General features: G+C 45.0%; 1 protein-coding gene across 4 annotated transcripts in view; it reads right to left on the bottom strand.

The window, feature by feature from the left end:
- The window catches only part of RASD2 (RASD family member 2), a 65,626-nt gene extending 49,453 nt beyond the window's left edge, over nt 1-16,173 (bottom strand). For all 4 annotated transcript variants that reach the window (XM_039497085.1, XM_039497351.1, XM_039498053.1 and 1 more), the window contains exon 1: nt 16,040-16,173. The gene's annotated coding sequence lies outside the window, so the exon portion shown is untranslated. The remainder of the gene's footprint in view (nt 1-16,039) is intronic.
- Nucleotides 16,174-16,878: the final 705 nt, after the last annotated feature.

The raw sequence follows: 16,878 nt of genomic DNA, 5'->3' as shown, positions 1-16,878 counted from the left end.
GAGGATCTGAGCCTTAGTCGCTGCTTCAGATCCAGCCCTGTTTGGGAATAATTGGAAGTAGTTACAGTCGGATGACTTTCTGGTGAGCCATATGAATGGAGAGAGGGGGTGGGTCTTGATCTGAACGTCAGTGAATAGGTGGCCACATCAAAAGCCACTGTAGCGTCTGGCATCCTTATTGGTATTCTCAGCAGAGACCCAAGGACTGAATGGGCCATAAGGAATGAATTCCCTTTTCACATCGTTATATGCGTTTTCTCCAAGGCAGATTGAACCTGGAGTAGCTTGCACTGCGACTAACACCTCAAACGTACCTCTTCTATGCTTAAACAGAGGATTTCTTTCTTTGGAGCAGCCTGTCCGGTACCTTTCATAAACACTGGTGTTACATGAAACATTAAAATGAGAAAACCTTTTATGAGGTCCTTTTCATAGGGAATTGACAGAAATTTGGGATGGGAGTATAGACTTGTCTCCATTTACAGATGGAATAGAATAACTTTCAAAAGGTTAAAAATGTGCCCTGATTTATTAAGAGTCTTGTTTCCCAGTTAAACAAACAATCTGTGAAATGTCTCGCTGTGTACAACTTCTGGTGTTTTGTTTTAATGTTTCTCTTTATCGACTTCCTCTCACAGCATTAATAAAATGTACTGTTTTTTTTTAGTGCAGTGCTGATTCATGAGAGAAAGGGAGTCATTAGTTTAACATTTCCTCTGCTGCTTAGAGTAGCTATTGAATTTAGTGATTCAGATGGGAAAGTAGGAGATATTTGGATATCTGGAAACTTCCTGAACTACAGATCAGACATAAAACCAAGTTCCTAATCCTAACCACTTATGGTCATTTAAGACCCAACAGCGCTTTCTGAAAGAGTAGTGACCTGAACCATGGGTATCCTGGTCAAATTCCAATCTGGTTAATTATAATCTTTTTCATAGATTTTCCTCACAGTTTGAGATGTGGTATTCTACTTCACTTCCCATCCTAAATCACTATTTCACATTGCCACATGCTGTTAAACAGATGACACATTTCACCCCAGAAGTTGATCCCCTTCTTCGATGGGTGAAGTAATTCCTGTTGCATATATGGGCCTGATCTAAAGCCCATTGAAGTCAAAGGCAACACTTGTTATTGATTATGGAACATGGGTGTATGGACTGTAAAGCTATTTACAGGCCTTTGGGAGAAGATATACCATGGAGAAGCCGGATGTTATTGCTACCTTTTAGAAAGGCATGTTGTTGTTTTTAAGATGGGAATTTGCTGTTGGCTTTTCCTAAAATGGAAGATGTGCCTCAAACTACTTCAAGCTAGAGCTCATGAGAAGGTACAGCTCCTTGCCTGCATTGGTTCTTAGCTTGCTTGATCTCTTTATCTTGTATTTCCTCGGTATGCATCAGGCAACAGGAACCTGACTTTTGATAAGAGACTCAGATGCTCAAAGGGAAATAAAATTCAACTTCAAATAAACAACAATCACCGCTTCATTTTCAACTGCAGTCTAGGGGGAATGTGTCATGAGATACAAGGGTTTGTGCCTTTGAGGATCCACTTCAGGAGTCAGGCTTTAAGAAACTGTCAGAGTTAATCACTTCAAATAAGGCTGCAATAGAACACTGGGCTTGCTACAGGAAACCATTACTGCAGTAGACAAAACATGTTGAATTATCTGGCAGGGATAGGAAAGATGCCCCTGTCAATGCCACCCCCTTCCCCATAGCTCCGTGACGCACTGTTTCAGGATTTGGATGACACAGCTAAAGAAGATCCCCTCCAGAACAAACTGCACCCTGACACAATCAGACTAGTGGCCCTCCAGGACCTGATGAGTACAGGACTCTTAATTTGGAAGATATTTTTTTTGTTAAGCAGGTTATGATTATTGCTTAATATTTGTATTGCTATAGCACTTAGAGGCATTAAACTTAGTGCTCCATTAAAGTAGGCACTGTGCAAACACACTGAGAGACAGCCACTGTCCCAAAGAGCTTACAGGCTAAGCAGACAAGATGGACAAAAGATGAAAGGGGAAACAGAGATGAAATGACTTGCCTGAGGCCACACATCAAGTCGATGGTAGAGCCAGGATGTAACACTTCAAATTGCATCTCCAAACCCGTCACAGCATCCCTAAAGGTTCTACAAGTGATTCACTTTCCTGATTGTCCCACTCCGGTCTCAGCAAGATTTTTATCACTGGAAAGAAGCTCCTGCGCCCAGCCCCGCAAGAGTTTTCCAGGCCCCCCGGAGTGAATGAGGGACCCCGCTCCAGGGCCCCCGAAAAACTCTCGTGGGGGCCCCTGTGGGGCTCGGGGCCTGGGGCAAATTGCCCCTCTTGCCCCCCTCCCCCCCGGGCGGCCCTGCAGGTGGGAGGTCGGGGGGAGGCACCTACTACATGAATCCTACCAGGGCTTATGAGTGAGTGAGGCACCAAGTAGCTCTGTAGCATAAAGACCGAGTTGGCTGCATGCATGCTGAAGTGTAGGCACCTTGGGGACTTCACTGGTGAATACTTAGGCACCTACAGGATTAGGCTGCAGTGGAGTAGGGGGTTGTGAGTACCAGTGCTGCCTAACTATAGACTTTGGTACCTAAGCCCCCCTTAGAAATCCTGCCCTAAGTGACTCACCCACAGTCACACTATAGCAGAGCAGAGACTAGAACTCAAGTCTAGCCAACACCTAGGGTAGTGCCCTGACCACTGGACCATGGTTCCTCTCTGGCTAGCTCACAGAACTCTTTATTTCCCTCATACCACTGCACTGTACCTCTTACAGACAGACTAAATCAACCAGTGATAGCTACTGGGCTAAGGGGGAAGTCTATGGAATGTAAGAACTTCCTAAGAGCACCAGAGAGAGCCACTGAGGCCAGGGCACCAGCACAGATTTATAGGGCCAGGCTGTAATCCCACTTGGAACCTGTGGAGTTACTCTGGGTTTATAACAGCATAGCGGAGATGAGACGCTGGCCCATAATTAGTTCACTGTTATTACAGAAATTCAGCCAGCTCCTCAGCTGGTGCACATCAGCCTGGCTTCAGTGGAGCTATGCTGTGCAAGTCGACATTTAAAATGTTGCATACAGCTGCGCCACTGTAGCGCTTTAATGAAGATGCTTTAAGCTGATGGGAGAGAGCTCTCTGGGCAGCATCATTAACCCACCTCCCCGAGAGGCGGTAGCTATGGCAATGGGAGAAGCTCTCCCACCGACACAGCTCTGTCTCCACAGTGGGGTGGTATAATTATGTCGCTCAGGGGTGTGGATTTTTCACATCCCTGAGCGACGTAGTTATACCAGTGTAGGTCTGTGTAGTGTAGACTAGACCTTATTTACACCCACTGAGGATATGCTCTATTATTTCTACTGAGAGAAAAATATTTCTTAGAAGTAGCTACCTTCTATTTCCTGCAGGGAGACAGGGAGGCATTTGCAGTTCTTTAAACAGAAGTTTCTATCCTGCTGCTGTGGCCCCCATCTCACATGCTGCTTCCCTAGAATTCTTAAGCTCTGCAGGCTTCTTCCAGACCTGGAGACTTCTGCAGCTCGGTGGAGCATTTAAACTTTGTGGGCTCCCCCCAGCACTCTGGCAGCTCTCTGCTGCCAAAGCCTGTTTCCCAGGGAAATATATCTACAGCTAGAACAGCACAAACTAAAGCAAACGTGAAACAAACAGATCGACAGTCATTTATAATAAAAGCTAGTCTGATCGCTAAATAATTGGTGGGAGGATAAGGCTCCCCTGAGCTATTTCAATTCTTTAGCATTTGGCTTGATGTTTTTCATTGTTAAGTTCCAATGCTGTTCGATCCCATGAAGAAGACCCTGTCATTGACCCAGAGATTTTACAGCCCACACAGAAAGACGAGTTGAAAGAAAAGAATAAGGGTGGAACAAAATGTATTTTATTTGGACTGTATTTTTTCCTGTAGCACTTTCCTGTCATTTCTGATCTTTGTGTTTCACAGCTCCCTCCCTCCTTCCCTCCCTCCCAGTGAAGCATCCCCCTTTTCCCTCTAATATCACATTCTGCTGCCATGGAAATGATTGAAATGTCATAGATCCAGCATTGTGACCTCACTGCGGGAAGGCATAGGAGAAGAAGGGCTGAGATGGAACCAAGCCAGTGTCTGAACACAAAGGTTCTATCAATAAGTGGCATGTGATGAAAAGGGAACCGATGTATGTTTACATTGTATGCTTTTTTATAATGGTCGTCCTCTAACATCATAAAGGGAAGTTGGAATTTCCCATGGCACATTGTAGAAAAGCAAAGTTCAGCTTTTGGATCAAGGGAGGATTAGCTTTTCACAGTGAAATGTATTTTAATTGTAGGGACATGAATACGGCCTAGTTGAATTGCCTAGTTGAATTGCCAGTGGGATTTAGAGATCACTTTTCAGACACGTTTCCTCATTATTCAACCAGCTCTCATCAACACAGAGCAATTTCTGTCCCCTTCCTTCCCGCTGCTGCTGGCCACCCCTCCATCGCCTCCCGTTTCTCATTTTGATCTTGTTCACATTCCAGTTTCTAGCAGTTTATCCAAAGGCACGATTTTAACCTGACTGAATTAAACCAGTGTAAAACTCTGTAGATGCTCTTAATTTGATTTATACTTGCCTTACATCAACGTAGTTTAACTCAGCTCCTTATTGAGTTAAGCTAAATCAACATGGGCTTGTCTTCACTAGAGGACAGACTCAGTCTTCCTCTTGATTGTTCCTGTTAACTCATCCCCACATCCCGGTCCAGACTGAAAACTCCCACAAGTTGTGTTCTGGCTGTGGCACACAATCAGGCAGCTGCCTTGCTCTCAGGTTTAGTCCAGACTGTGGCCTGGTCTACACTAGGCGTTTAAATCGGTTTTAGGAGCGTAAAACCGATTTAACGCCACAACCGTCCACACTAGGAGGCACCTTATATCGATTTTAATGGCTCTTTAAATCGGTTTCTGTACTCCTGCCCGACGAGAGGAGTAGCGCTAATATCGGTATTAACATATCGGAATAGGGTTAGTGTGGCCGCAATCGACGGTATTGGCCTCCGGGAGCTATCCCACAGTGCACCACTGACCGCTCTGGACAGCATTCTCAACTCGGATGCACTGGCCAGGTAGACAGGAAAAGCCCCGCGAACTTTTGAAATTCATTTCCTGCTTCGACAGCGTGGAGAGCTCATCATCACAGGTGACCACGCACAGCTCATCAGCACAGTTAACAATGCTGTCTCCTGAGAATCGAAAAAGAGCCCCAGCATGGACCGCTCGGGAGGTAATGGATCTGATCGCTATATGGGGAGAGGATTCAGTGCTAACAGAACTGCGTTCAAAAAGACGAAATGAAAAAGTATTTGAAAGAATTTCTAAGGCTATGACGGCTAAAGGCCACAGCAGGGACTCCGTGCAGTGCAGAGTGAAAGTTAAGGAGCTCAGACAAGCCTACCAGAAAACCAAAGAAGCAAACGGAAGGTCCAGGGCAGGTCGAAAAACATGCCGCTTCTATGATGAGCTGCATGGAATTTTAGGGGGCTGCGCCACAAGTACCCCACCCCTGACCGTGGATTCCGAGGTGGGGGTTGTAATCTCTGCCATGTCTGAGGATTATGCAGACGGGGAAGATGAAGAGGAAGAAGAAGAGGAAGACCTCGCAGAGAGCACACAGCAATCCGTGACCCCCAGCAGCCAGGAGCTTTTTATCACCCTGACGGAATTACCCTGCTCCCAGCCCTCACAAGCAACTATTCCAGAGAATGACGCCCTGGAAGGGAGCTCTGGTGAGTGTACCTTTGCAAATAGCAAACAGTGTTTTTTAAGCAAGCCTTTTTTAATGATTGATTTGCCCAGAGGACTTGGGATGCATTCGCAGACAGTATAGTTACTTAGAAAAGTTTGTTAACATGTCCGGGGATTGAGAGGAAATCCTCCAGGGACATCTCGATGAAGCGCTCCTGTAGATACTCCAGAAGCCTTTGCAGAAGGTTTCTGGGCAAGGCATCCTTGTTCTGCCCACCATGGTAGGACACTTTATCATGCCATGCATGTAGCAAGTAATCAGGTATCATTGCGTGGCAAAGCATAGCGGTGTATGGTCCCGGTGACTGCTGGCATTCAAGAAGCATCCGCTCTTTATCTTGTTCTGTTATCCTCAGCAAAGTGATATCGTTCAGGATAACCTGGTTAAAAATCAGGAATTTAAGTAAGGGGGGTGGCCATTTCTCTACTGGGTTCGTGGAATGCAGCAGCTTAAAAAAAACACTTTCCTGCACGTAGCGAAGCGGGGGGAGGGGAGGAGTGAAATACCGATGATCTTTTCTGTTTGGTCACCAGCGAGGCGATCTTCCCCAAGCTACCGGACAAGCAGTGGGTGGGGAGGGGAAGGCTGTTGATTAGCAGGAGCTAGCGTGGTATTAGCCATGCGTTGGGGGAGGGTAAATCACTGAGACAGTGGCTTACCATGGCCGCATGCAAGCTGAATCCTGATGCCTGGACCTGTGTCTGAGATCTGTAACCCCAGAGATGCAAGCAGTCACTATTAAGATGAAAAATGCGACCTTGTAGGGAAATCACATGTGCTATGTAAGGTGAATAGTGCTTTTCACTGTGAAAGAGTGTAACCATTGTTCTGTGAAATGTATCTTTCTAAATATTTATCTCCCTCATGCAGCTGCAAATTTTTCAAGCGTCCCTCCTCCATCCCAAAGGCTAGCACAGATAAGGCGGAGGAAAAAGAAGACACGAGATGAGATGTTCTCGGATATTATGGAAGTTACACGCAATGAAAGAGCTCATCTGAATGAGTGGAAGGACGTGGTTTCAAATTACAGGAAAGAGGCCAGTGAACGTGAGGACAGGAGGGATGAACGTGAGGACAGGAGGGACAACCGAGATGAGAGGTGGCGGCAGGAAGACCGGCAGGAAAATCAGCGGTGGCGGCAGGAAGATCAGCGGTGGCGGGATGCAACTCTGGGGCTGCTGCGTGATCAAACTGACATGCTCCGGCGTCTTGTGGAGCTTCAGGAACGGCAGCAGGATCACAGAGTGCCGCTGCAGCCCCTGTATAACCACCCTCCCCCCTCACCATGTTCCTTAGCCTCCTCACCCAGACGTGTAAGAACGCGTGGGGGGAGGCTCCGTGCACCAGCCCACTCCACCCCCGTGGACAGCCCAACCAGAAGGATGCCGTTACTCTGAATTTTTTTTAATGGCCTTCTCCATCCCTCCTTTCCTCCTCCCAAAGCACACCCTTACTTCTCTCCCTCTTTTTATAATGAATCAATAAAGAATTCATGCTTTTTAAATGAGAGTGACTTTATTTGCATAAGTAAGCTGTACTCGAAGGGGGAGGGGGAGTTGCTTACAGGGACTGAGTCAATCAAGGGGGTTGGGTGTTCATCAACAAACACAGCAGTCACACTGTACCCTGGCCATTGATGAAGCTCGTTTTCAAAGCTTCTCTGATGCGCACCGCTTCCTGGTGTGCTCTTCTAATCTCCCTGGTGTCTGGCTGCGCGTAATCAGTGGCCAGGTGATTTGCCTCAGCCTCCCACCCCGCCATAAAGGTCTCCCCCTTACTCTCACAGAGATTGTGGAGAATACAGCAAGCAGCAATAACAATGGGGACATTGGTTTGGCTGAGGTCTGAGCGAGTCAGTAATGTGCGCCAGCGCGCCTTTAAACGGCCAAATGCACATTCCACCACCATTCTGCACTTGCTCAGCCTGTAATTGAACAGATCCTGACCACTGTCCAGGCTGCCTGTGTATGGCTTCATGAGCCATGGCATCAAGGGGTAGGCTGGGTCCCCCAGGATAACGACAGGCATTTCAACATCCCCAACTGTTATTTTCTGGTCTGGGAAGTAAGTCCCTTGCTGCAGCCGTTTAAACAGAGTAGTGCTTCTGAATACGCGAGCGTCATGAACCCTCCCTGGCCATCCCGCGTGGATGTTTGTGAAACGTCCCTTGTGATCCACCAGTGCTTGCAGCACCATTGAAAAGTACCCCTTCCGGTTTACGTACTGGGTGCCCTGGTGCTGCGGTGCCAAGATAGGGATATGGGTTCCATCTATCGCCCCCCCACAGTTAGGGAATCCCATTGCAGCAAAGCCATCCACTATGGCCTGCACGTTTCCCAGAGTCACAACCTTTCGTAGCAGCAGCTTAGTGATTGCTTTGGCTACTTGCATCACAGCAGCCCCCACAGTAGATTTTCCAACTCCAAATTGATTCCCGACTGACCGGTAGCTGTCTGGCGTTGCAAGCTTCCACAGGGCTATCGCCACTCGCTTCTCTACTGTGAGGGCTGCTCTCATCTTGGTATTATGGCGTTTCAGGGCAGGGGCAAGCAAGTCACAAAGTTCCATGAAAGTGCCCTTACGCATGCGAAAGTTTCGCAGCCACTGGGAATCGTCCCACACCTGCAACACAATGCGGTCCCACCAGTCAGTGCTTGTTTCCCGGGCCCAAAATCGGCGTTCAATGGACAGAATCTGCCCCATTACCATCAGGATCTCCAAAGCGCCGGGCCCGCGGTTTGAGATAATTCTGTGTCCACGTCCTCATCACTGTCATCGCCGCGCTGCCGTATCCGCCTCTTACTCGCCTCGGTTCGAAGGTCCTGGTTCAGCATATACTGCACGAGAGTGCGCGAGGTGTTTAAAACATCCACGATTGCGGTATGGAGCTGAGCAGGGTCCATGCTTGCTGTGCTATGGCGTCTGCACGGTTCACCAAGCAAAAAAGGCGTGAAACGGTTGTCTGTCGCTGTCAGGGAGGGAGGGAGGGGTGAGGCTGTACCCAGAACCACCCGCGAAAATGATTTTTGCCCCATCAGGCACTGGGATCTCAACCCGGAAATGCCAAGGGGCGGGGGAGGCTGCGGGAACTATGGGATAGCTACGGGATAGCTACCCACAGTGCAACGCTCCAGAAATCGACGCTAGCCTCGGACCATGGACGCACACCACCGATTTAATGTGTTTAGTGTGGCCGCGCGCACTCGATTTTATAAAATCTGTTTTACAAAACCGGTTTATGCAAATTCGGAATAGTCCCGTAGTGTAGATGTACCCTGTGACTTAGCTCGGCTCAGTGTTTGCTAACCTGAGGTGTCCCAGTCAGAACACTGGCCTCAGCCCCCGCCCACCAGTCCATTGTTGCTGGTCCTCCAATCCTTTTCCACAACTCCATACAGCACTTCAGCCTATGTCCTTTCTTGCCATCTACCCATTCTCTGTATGCTGATTGGATGTCACCTCATTCAGATGCTGCTGCTTGAAGTCCTTGGCCCCACACCGGTTTTGCACCAATTTAACTTTAAATAGGTTTTTTTAGACCAATTTAAAGTTCACCTGGTACAACTTTTAAATATGGGCAAGGCCATAGATAGCGATTCTTAGCAAGCCATGTTTCTTCCATAAAACAACATGTGTGGCTCTCTTGGGGCCTCCAAATTAAAATTCCCAGTTCGGTCACTTATTCACCATGACCCTCACTTTTCAACAAAGCCAAAGTCAGCAAAAAATAATAATGTTTCCAGCTGTGGAAAAAAGTAAGATTTTTTATGTATTTTTTAAAGTATATTTCCATTATGCGGTAAGTTTCTTTTCATGGAAATTCTGAGAGAGCACTTGGGAGACAGTCCAGAAAAGAAAGACAAATTGTGTGTGTTTTCTGGGAATGTGGAAGACAAGACCCCATGAATCATGATTAGGGCTGTGTGCCATAGGTCCTGGCTGATGTCAGCTCTAGTAGCCTTCTGGCTATTTAGTGCCAGACTCCTAGCTCCCGAAGGTCACATTTTCTTTTAGCAACATTTTGCATTTAATGTCTTTGAAAAGCCTAAATCCCTCTTTAGATGAAATGTATCATCATCTGATAATTAACATACAGTTGATAAAAAGTGTTCTAAAATGACTGACGTTCTGTACAAGGAGTTTCAGTTAAATCACACAACACATGGAGTAGCTTTACAGTCCTTAGCTCTTTGTAATAACAGATACAACTTGTAATGATATGCAATGAGCAAAACTATTGTACAACATATTCTGTCAGTCAGCACCCAGAATTCTCCCAGCATTCTGAAGCACCCTGTCCCCGACCAATCAACTTCAGTGATCCCTCAAATGCCTCCTTCCAACCAACTGGCACGCAGGATTGTCTCACTATTCAGAAATACATCCTCACCCAGTCAACACTCATGAATCTCCCAGCTTCTGGAAGTCCCTCCCCCTCAGCCAATAAGCATCAACGATCTTTCAGGATGCTGAAGTGCCTCCTTCCAAACAGTCAGCACCTGGGAGTCCCCTAATATTGTGAAGTTTGTATTTTGCTGTGGATAGAGATGACTGAAGCTCCCAGAAACCATGGAGAAATCCACCCATTCCACAATTAAAAAACAAAACAAAAAACACAAAAATGTCTACTATTTTTTGTAGGACCTATTGAAACATACTGTTTTATCGCCAGAGCACACTTCTGGCATGCACTGCTGAAAACAGATGGCCAAATTGTAAAGCCACCTGGAATTGCTGTGTGACTTGTGAAGGAGAAAAAAAATGGGGAGGTGAAGACAGGAATAGGGCAGTGCAGCTGCCAGACTGGAGGAACTGAACCTTTTTTATTCCTGAGCACTGACTGTTACCTACCTGATTGAAAGAAAGAGGAGCACTCAAGCCACAGAATCCGTAATAATGTAACCACACTGTCCAGAGTATAGTCCAGGAACAGTAACGTACAAGAAGATTCCAGGATTGTCACTCCTTCTGTGTGTTACTCTGAAGCCTACAACATCTGTTGAGTCAGTGTGAAATGATGGAAACAGCTACACGCCTAGTTGAGAGCTTTTTGTTCAGAGTATCACCAGGTTCAATTATCACAGGGTTCGCAATCTGTTACAGTCCAAATTTAAGGTCCCAGACATTTTGACTTTACAAATTTACACCCAAGCAGTGTACAGCGACAGTAAGGCCCTGTATCTACGCCATGCCAAGACTCCTAAACCACTCTGATATCAGAGATAACACAGCCAATCACCACACTTATTCTATAGCTAATTTGCATGCAACCATTTCATTATTTGTATGAGGGAGCATGCACAGATGGTGCATTACTTGGTCCCAGCTGTGTGACACCATGGCATTCAACTATTAATTTATTGTAAGCTAATAGTAAGTAGGGTTTTCCTGAAAGCTCACGCAGATAGTGGCCTCATCATGCTTTCATTTTTGGCCCTGGCACATTCCCTTCTCTGAAAGCCCCTCTCTATCTTTAACTCAGTCTCCATTTGTGAAACACATTGACCTACAAATAGCTACACAGATTTCTTCATATCCATGAACTATTGCTATTGATTGCACTTCTGGATGTACCTTGCTCAGGTCTGAATTATCTAATGAAGACTTTTCCCTACCCCCCTCCCTCCCAAATACACACACGAATTGCAGTGGGTTCCTAGCTGTTTCTGGGAGCAAATCAAAATGTTGATTGTAATGGTTCAGGGCCTGGCTACCGCAGAGACCACCTCTAATTACACACTCTTATAACAGCTAACATTAGTTGAGATGCTGTTGCTGACAGTGTGTAGCTCAGGGGTAGGTAACCTATGGCACGGGTGCCGAAGGCGGCACGCGAGCTGATTTTCAGAGGCACTCACATTGCCCGGGTCCTGGCTACCGGTCTGGGGGGGCTCTGCATTTTAATTTAATTTTAAATTAAGCTTCTTAAATATTTTAAAAGCCTTATTTACTTTACATACAACAATAGTTTAGTTATATATTATAGACTTATAGAAAGAGACCTTCTAAAAATGTTAAAATGTATGACTGGCACACGAAACCTTAAATTAGAGTGAATAAATGAAGATTCGGCACAGCTCTTCTGAAAGGTTGCTGATCCCTGGTGTAGATGTACACTCTTGAGGACTGGAGGCAAGATATTTTCATTGGACATGGGAAGCCCTGGATGTGGTGGAATTCATGATCTCTGTTCACTGAGTTTGTTACCCATGGCTCTGAGCCAACTTCCATTAGCATCAGTGGAAAGACTCCCGCTTACTTCAATGCGGGTAGGATAGGGCCCCCTCAGAGAATGGTGCGAGGCATAACCTTTTGGTCAAAGCCTTTGTTGGCCTCAATGGTTTGTCAATGGCAGAGTTTTTCTTATGTTGGGCTGGGACAGTGCAGAGAGAGGATCTCTTTGCATAGGCTATTGTGTGTAGTGTCATTTAATGCATGGGCTGCTTTATACATATGTTGTGCCTAGATACCACGGCTGTGTACATAAAAATCATTTAAATAAATAAATGCTTTACCATCTGTTTCTGCAGATGGCATAACCCTGTTTAATTATTTCATAAATTTCCATTAATCCTGGCAAACAAATTTGTTTTCTATTGTACCAATATCTATGATGAAGCTAAAATTCAGTTTATGTAAAAAAAAAAATGGCTAGACTAAAATTCCCTCATCTAAAAGATGTGGGCAGCTTCTTTTAGCTTTTTTCCTCTCTTTCCCCCTCATTTCCTTTTCTTCCTATTCCTCCAACTTTCCTTTTCTCTTCCTCTGGTGCCCATAGTGTTTCCCTCATTTCTGGTGTTTTTCTCCTATCTAGGGCTGGTTGAGAAAAGAACATTTTGTTTTGGTGGTTAATTTTCATCTCTTTCTAAATTTCCTAAAAACATTTTTGTTCTTTTAATGGAAAAAAGCAAAAGCCCAAATTGAAACATTTGATTTTTGAAAAATATTTCCAGTGGAAAAGATGGGGTGGGAAATGGAGAGAAAGAGGGGAAAAGTGAAAAACCAAAACATTTTGGGGGGGGTTGATTTTTCATTTAAAAGCTTGACAAATTAAAATGCTCTGGAAAATTCAGAAAGGCATTTTCTAGCGAAAAAGAATGTTGATGGAAACATTTCATCCAGCCCTACCTCTGTCTCTGTCCTTGCTCCTCACCCTTTTAGAGAGAGTAAGTTGATCCCCTTTTTCCTAGACTGGAGCAACAGCTTCTTTCCTCAGCTGCTCTGTTGCATCCCTCCCTTATATCATATGTCTGTCCACATATCCCCCTCCACACACACACACACACCTGACTCTCCTCCCTTATGCCTGTTCTGTTCCCTCTCCCACCCTGCTCCTGAAGTGACCCCAGTTGTCTCTCTCCAGGCCACCTCAGTCCCCTGCTCGGGTATGTTTGAGAAACATGGAATTCAGAGTGAATGCCCAAAGCAGGAGGCCATCACTAGGAAGTACTGTGAGGTGAACAGATTATCTCAGCATTACACAGATCTCTATTTATGTGCAGCATCTTAATCTTTAGCTTCTGTATATTTAAAGTGTGTTGATGAGATAGAGCTCTGACAAGGCTGAAGTTGAGTTTCCATTCCTCTGGAAACGTTTAACTCCTAGAACACCAAGGGCCTCCGTAAAATGCATTGAGGAACTCAGAGGGGTCCAAACATCCTCCTGACTCTGTTTTTTCCTCTCTATCTCCTCCAACTTCTGACTCCTCTCTCTTACACAAGAACTCTTCTTAGCCCTCCCACCCTACAACATCCTCAATAGTAGAGCTGGTGTGGAAATTTTTGACAAGTCATTTTCCCACCAAAACACACTGATTTGTTGACACAGAAACTGTTCACAGAAAAGGGTCAGTTTCAACTAATTTCTTGACTTGAAAAGATGTTGGGAAAGAAGTTCTGAAATGATCAAAACCTCCTGTTCAAATAATTTCTCCATTCAAAATGAATGTTTGTTTAGAAATCTAGGCTAAATAAAGTGAAATAAATAATAGAAAACTAAACAAAATGTTTTGAAAATGTCAATGAAATGTTTTGATTGATCAAAACTGAATTTATTTTTTTTTGGTTTGTCAGTTTGCAAAAATTTCTGAGATTTTGACTTTTTGTCCTGATTCAGAAGGAGAATTCTTCTAAATCTAAAATATTTTCCCAAGACAGAAAAACTATTTCCTGTCCAGCTCTACTCAATATCCCTGTATTGCCAACCCCAAGTCTTCTAAAATCATGAGCCAGCCTGCTCCCCCAACCCAAATAATGATTTTTAAGCCAGATAATAAATGTTTGATTCTTTTTATTTACTATCAGGTTTCTGAGCCTTTAAGCTTCACTCAGGTCATATTTTCAGGCTTTTCTCTGCAACCATGAGGATTAGACACTTGCTCTTTAATAAATGAAAGCTGAGATGCTCACATAAATCACTTGCCTCCAGGAGCTGGGGCTTTAAGAAGACATCAAATATTGCAATACACATGATAAGAAAATCATGAATTGGGAACAGTGATATCCAGCATACTTACCCCTTACCTCTGCTGCCACTCAGTCATTCGCCCTTGTTGTCAACTATCTTTCTTGACCCCACCCTCACAATTTAGGCCCCCAGCTGTGGGATTCACCATGAGCATATATCAGTGTGAGGTGGAAGGGTTCTGGCACCAGGGAAGCTGAGTGGATCAGGACTCCTTCGAGAGGAAGATCCCACACAAGCCCCTCATCCTAGCTGCCAGAAACTTTGCTCAATATCCAGACTAGTGCTGACTACCTTAGCCAGCTGCCAAACCCTAATGCCCCCAACTTCCAGGTGTCCTTTGCCTGACGCTGCTCAGCATTCTAAGAGTTAAAAAGTTTCTCTTGAGTTTTATTCCCATTTTATCTGCATAACTCCCTCCCACATTCCCATCCCCATGGGATTTTATAACCTCCAAGTCCTATTTTGGCTGGTGATGTCAGAGGCAGAGCTGTTACCATGGAGAGGAGAGGGACAGACTCCACTGAGACGGACACAAACATAGCCTAAAACTAAAACAAACTTCTGATTCATCAGCCAAATTGTGTGTCATTGTTAACGGATTGCAAAAGGGTCATCAATAATTTCCCAGATGGATGTGCATGGTGGGAGAGAAGTACATTAAAGCCTAATATAAGACTCTGGATAACATTTACGTAACAAGGTTCCAGAACATGTATTAAAAATTAATCTGTGGAATGAAGTCAGAGGGCCATCTCATGAATGGCCATAGATAACAGCATATTGAAACCAAGCTGTGTAGATGTGGCTCTTCTCAGAGAGCAAACAGGATTACTCACTGGTACCAAAAAGGATGGCTCCCATATTGCAAACAAAATGATATTCAAGGACCGTATGTATACACTACAGCAACAATAATATGGTGCATAGACACCATAAGGAAGACTTTAATGGCTCCGTTAGAGCAAATGAGTTGGTGCATAGAGCCCATAAGGAGCCCATAAGCAGTAATTAAATGCCAATTATTTCTGTATTGGCAGATGAAATTCAGCAAAGTAATTCACATTGGAAAAAAACATCCCAACTGTATGTACAAAAATGATGGGGTCTAAATTAGCTATTACTGCTTAAGAAAGACCTTTGAGTCATCATGGACAGTCCTCTGAAAACATTTGCTCAAAGTGCCCCAGTGGTCAAAAAAGCTACAGAATGTGAGGAACCATTAGGAAAGGGACAGATGACGCGGCAGAAAATATCATAATGCCACTATATCAATCCATGGTATGCCCACACTTTGGATACTGTGTGCAGTTCTGGTTGCCCCATCTCAAAAAAAGATCTATTAGAATTGGCAAAGGTGCAGAAAAGGGCAATGAAAATGATTAGGGGTATGGAACAGCTTCTCCATGAGGAAAGATCACAAAGACTGGAATTGTTTATCCTAGAAAAGAGACCACTGAGTGGAGATATGATAGAGGTTGATAAAAGCATGACTGGGGTGGAGAAACTGAAAATAGGGAAGTGTTATTTACTCCTTCACATAACACAAGAAGCAGGGGTCACCCAATGAAATTAGTAGGCAGCAGGTTTAAAACAAAAGGAAGTACTTGCCTACAACCCAGTCTCCTGACAACCTGGCCTAGCGGCTGGAGCAGGAATCAGGCCTAGTAATCAGAGCAAGGATCAGAACTGGAGTCAGAGTCCAAATGACAGAGCCAAGGGTCAAGACAGAGTCAGAGCAAGGAATCAAAGCCGAGGGTCAGAACTGGATTACCTGGAGACAAGGAAGGCAGGAGCAAGGCTGGGCCAGAACTGGAACAAGGCTTGGTGCAGGGCAGGGTCCAGGTTGGAGAAGTGCAGGAGCAGTGAGGACAGCACAGGGAGGCAGCGAATGCACAGGCATGTGTGCCTAGCAGCTGCTGATCCACTGCAGCTGATGGACTTATGAACCTTAGCCAATCAGGTGGTTCTGCTATGGCCCAGCTGTGCTCTTTGGCTGCTTGGTGACTAGGCAGGCACAACTATAGATCCTCATTCCTGACAGTACTTCTTCACACAACACACAGTCAACCTGTGGAATTCATTGCCATAGGATGTTGTGAAAGCCAAAAGTATAACTGGTTCCAAAATGAATTAAGTAAGTTCATGGAGGATAGACCTATCAGTGGCTATTAGCCAAGATGGTCAGGGACACAACCCCATGCTCCAGGTGTCCCTAAACCTTTGACTGCCAGAAGCATCTGGCAGTGGCCTCTGTCAGAGACAGGATATTGGGCTAGATGGACCATTGGTCTGACCCTGTATGTCCATTCTTATATTTCTTTCTACAGCTATATTATCTACAATGTTTAATTTATAATATTTTTTAAGATAGAGAAAAACCACCTCCAATGGACCATTCCACCACTAGCAAATTCCTTTTCTTAGCAACTGCCCTGCTCCATCACTCAGCACTGGGGAATCCAGGATGCTCTTTGGTTGTTGTTGTTGAGGTCACATGATTTATTATTAGATTTTAAAGTACTTTACAACATTACTCTAGAAATAAAAACATCACGGGGTTTTGTGTTTATTGTCTTCCAGGGATTCCGCATCAATATTTATCAATTTACA

This window comes from Mauremys reevesii, linkage group 1 (assembly GCF_016161935.1).
Source record: "Mauremys reevesii isolate NIE-2019 linkage group 1, ASM1616193v1, whole genome shotgun sequence".
NCBI lineage: Eukaryota > Metazoa > Chordata > Testudines > Geoemydidae > Mauremys > Mauremys reevesii.
Note: the sequence above shows the minus strand (reverse complement) of the source record. Positions and strands in the feature narration are given on the sequence as shown.